Source organism: Mandrillus leucophaeus, unplaced genomic scaffold (genome assembly GCF_000951045.1).
Source record: "Mandrillus leucophaeus isolate KB7577 unplaced genomic scaffold, Mleu.le_1.0 Scaffold1345, whole genome shotgun sequence".
Lineage (NCBI taxonomy): Eukaryota > Metazoa > Chordata > Mammalia > Primates > Cercopithecidae > Mandrillus > Mandrillus leucophaeus.
Window position 1 is genome coordinate 603,629 of NW_012101305.1, and position 4,933 is coordinate 608,561.

The following is a 4,933-nucleotide window of genomic DNA, read 5'->3' on the forward strand; positions in this document are numbered from 1 at the left end:
AGACAGAAGAAATGATATATCAAAAAGCAAATTATACTCTTGTATTTAATGGAGCCAATTTAAGTAATTGAAGTCATTCAAATAACAGGATTGTACAAAATGATCTCAAATACCATTAAAAAATTAAAATATCTTTTTTGTTGTTGTTTTGAGTTGAGGTCCATTATATTGCCTAGTCTGGTCTTGAACTCCTAGGCTCAAGTGATCCTCCCACGTTAGCCTCTCGAGTAGCTGGGAAAGATGATTTATCTTCGTGAAACAAAGATAAAAAAATTGTTAGGGTGAACTGAATTACCTTACCTTAAGAAATGAGTGGGAAATCAACTTAGTCTCTTCAAACATAGGGTACACTTATATTCCACTGTGTAACTACATACTTTTTCATCCAAACAAGAACATTTTTAAAAATTAGTATTATTGTGCATAATTAAGGTATACAACATGATGTTATGGGATAGATATAGATAGTAAAATGGTTACTGTGGTGAAGCAAGTTAACATATCCAACATTTCACATAGTTACCAATTTTTCTATGTGGCAAGAGCAGCTAAAATCTTATCATTTAGCAGAAATCATCAATGCAGTACATTTGTATTAACTATAGTCTTCATGTTGTTGTACATTAGATCTCCGGGTTTGTTCGTCCTACATATTTGATCCTCAATTTGCATCCTCTGACCTACATCCCCCTCATTTCCTCCCCCTGCCTCCACCTTTGGTACCCACTGTTTTATTCTCTTTCTCTGTACATTTGCCTTTTAAAAAAAAAAGATTGATAACAAATGTTAGCAAGAGTATGGCAAAAAGGAAACCCTTGTACAATGTTGATGGAAATGTAGACTGGTGCAGCCATTATGGAAAACAGTATGGAGATTCCTAATGAAATTAAAAACAGAACTATTTTAAGTCAGAAAATTGGTGGTAATGTGCTATGGTAACTATAGAAAACTGACACATTTGTGTTAATCTGCTATTAAACCTGACCACTGCTTTTTTTTAAAAAAAAAAAAAAAACCTATCATATGACACAGCAATTCCTCTTCTGGGTATATACCCAAAGGAAATTAAATCACCACTTCAAAAAGGTATCTGCACTTCTATGTTCACTGCAGCATTATTCACAATAGCGAAGATCTGGAAACAACCTATGTGTTCATTAACAGATGAACAGATAAAGAAACGGTGGCATATGCATGTATTGAATAGAATATTATTCAGCCTTAAAAATGAAGACTCTGCCATTTGCCACAACATAGAGGAACTCGGAGAACATTAAGCAAATAAGAATATTTTGATATTAAAAAGGAATACAAAAAATAATCAACAGTCATAAACTAGGATATATGGTCAAACCAATGTTACTGAACATATCAAAATAATAAAATTGAGTCTTTTATTGTTGTTGTATTGTTTTTTCATTTCATTTGCTTTGCTTTTTCTTTTTGATTGAAGACCCCAGGCCTACAGCCCTATAATCATATATCAACCAACTTTAAGTGTGGACAAATTTATAAAAATTTGTAAATACAATTTTCATGAGACTGTGATTTTTTCCTAAAGTCTTTACCTGCTAATTTAATTTTCTCATCAATAACAGAGTTCTTTAAAACAGAGCCACCATTTGAACCAGCAATTGCATTACTGGATATACATCCAAAAGAACACAAATCATTGTACCAAAAAGACACATGCACTTGCATATTCAACACATCACTACTCACAATAGCAAAGACACTGAATCAATCTAGATGCCCATCAACAGTGGACTGGATAAAAAGAATGTTGTACATATACACCATGAACTACTATGCAGCCATAAAAAATGAAATCATGTTCTTTGTGGCAACATGGATGGAGCTGGAGGCCATTAACCCAAGTAAACTAATACAGTGACAGAAAACCAAATATTGCATATCCTTACTCATAAGTGGGAGCTAAACATTGGGTACTCATGGACAATAAAGGTGGCAACAATAGAAACTGGGGACTACTAGACAGGGGAGTGAGTGGAGGGGGCAAGGGTTGAAAAACCCAGCTATTGGGTACTATGCTTAATACTCGGGTGATAGGATCATCTGTGCCCCAAACCTCAGCACCATACAATATACACAGAAAACAAACCTGCACATGTACCCCCTGAATCTATAATAAAAGTTGAAGAAAAACAAAATAACATAATTCAGTCTATAAAATATAATTGCATGCAAGAACCAAGATTCTTATAGGATCCAATATACCAGATGAGCTAACTTTTCTCATAAACCTCACAAACCTTTCCACAGCAGAAAACCATGCTGTGTTTTTAACTAATCCCACCTCTAAACTAGAAAATCTCAAGTCCCTAATATGATGCCTCTATAAAACAAATAAATCAATTAAAAATCATATTATTATGTTTAACTTTTCTTTAGTTCTTTTTGTCCGTGGTACCAAGAGTTTCATCATAACCAGGGACTAATGACTTGATTCCAATTAGACTCTATCTGTTGTCTTTTACTTGTAATGAGTTCTTAAGAGTTTCCTTACAGCCTAAACTACTGGCATGAAGTGTCTGTCTACTAACAAAATCCACTGGGAAAAACATTTTTGTTGACATACCATGGTTTGTCTCTTGTTAATTCATTAATAATTCATTTTTTAAAAATTTTACAATTGACAATTTATCAGTCTTAATAAAGGCAAAAATCTATTAGAGCTGTAGAGTTCTGGGTTGAGCTATGCATTCTGACTAGTACTGCCTTCTACACATACTTTTGGTATTACTGTTTTTTAGAAAATAGTCAATTTCATAAATGGCTGATAAATTTAAGAACAAAATGTTACCACTTGGGGGTTTGAGGAGAGATGGAGAACAAGACAAAAAGTCTAAATCAGAGTCAGTAGTTGGAAATATGTCAGTGTAAACTCAATCAGAAATAATGTTTTGCATACTAAAAAAAAATTGAGGTACATTGATGCTGGCAAAAATAAATGCACACCTTATAATGATTACTTTGGCATTCAACTGATATTCTCTCTCACACACACACACACGCACGCGCACACACACACACACACACACTCCATTTATAGATCAATGCTCCAAAGTGACCTAAAGATTTTTTGCTTGTTTTAGGACCAAAATGAGTTTTTTCTGATAGTATTTATCTAAATTGACTCAGGAAGAGCCTTTCTGAAATTATGTTATAATGGGAATTCTTAAAAAAAAAAATACTATTTGCTGAGTTCATGATGTAATTAACAATAATTTCCAAAGCAGGTTTAAAGTAATAAAAAGTGGATGGGACTGGTACCATAAAATTTGTCACACAAATGCAAAGAGTACATAACCGCCCCCCACTGCATAACTTTCACATAAAATTTTGCCACCAGATAAAATATAGCTTTTGGGCTAAAAAGGAGAGAGCAAGTGACTCCTATCTCTGGCAATATCCATAAATAATTTACTGCTAGCCTGTAAACAATAGAGCAGCACAGTATGAATGCCAAAGAGGGTCTTTATATGTCATAAAGCTACTCAAAAGTGTACTTGCTGCAGCAAGTCTGACTGTGAGCTTTGATGTGCTGGAAAAGACACTGCTAAGCTGAGGTCATCAGTTAGTAGAAAACTCTTTTCCTCATACAGAGAAGGAGACTTACTGCTGTGCATCTGACACAGAGAGATTGGAATTTTAAAACAGGGTTGCATAATGTGAGTTAGCTGGGAAAATGAATCATGGGTTCTCTTTCTGAATGACTAGAACTAAAGCCAAAGGTGTGGCACCTCCTCGACAGCAAGGTTTCTTAATTCGGCACTATTGCTATTTTGAGCCCCAAGAACTCTCTGTGGTAGGGAGCTGTCCTGTGTATTGTAAGAGGCTTAGTGGCCTCTACCCACTAGATTCCAGTAATGTCCTCACCCCTACACACCAGTTGTGTCAACCAAAAATGTCTCCAGATATTGTCAAATGTCCCTTAGGGAAGTAAAATTGCCCCTGGTTAAGAATTACTGGTCAAATGGAAGGCAGAACTTTACGGAAACATTGCAAGTTTACATGATGCCTTTACTTAAATTTCTAAGTTGATTCTGGTAAGATTTACTTCCTTTCCCAAATCCAAAAATACACTCAAAGACATGCCATTTGTTAACTGTGACACCCTTCCCCCAAAATCCCGACCAACAATCAAAGTTAGTGAAATCAGTCTGTATCCTATTTCAGATCATATAAAGAGTTTAAAAATAAGGCATCATCAAAAGAATTAGAAATCAAAAGAATTAGAGAGAAGCATTATCAAAAGATCATCAAAAGAATTAGAGAGAAGTATTTAACTGCTGGTCATTTTTTTCCTTTAGTTTCTTAACAAATACGATACAAAAAGTAATATTTTTGGGGATGCAAAGGGAAAGAAACCTAATAAAGACCAAGTCGTTATTAATACTGAATGCATGAAACTATTCAAATAACAAAGCCCTGCTCACAAGAATGTATATTCATAATCATAACGCATAAAGGAGGTGGATTCAGGAGAAACAAAAATAAAAATTGTGATTAAAAAATATCAGAAGCAAACAAAAAGGCACAAAAATATAATTGAGTGCAAATGTCTTAACTATGTCAGTTTTCCCAAAATGTATGTGTAACTACCCACTATTTTAAAATGCTGGTCTGTGGATACTTATCCATTCTGTGGCTTGCAATGCTTGATATCAAAAGTCCTGCCAGAATATCTTTGAATTTGACTTGATTTCTAAAACTTTACTTAAGTCTGCTTCAACCTTCTACTTACCCAAGGCCAGAACCTCCGAGTTAAGTGAATGACAGAACTAATGTAGCTAAGAAGATATTGCCTTGCATTGCTTCATAAAGCTTTCAATCTAATGTCATCAATGTCTATATATAAATTTATTGACTTCCATTGAGATTAACAGCAGGTTGATCATATTGACTGAAT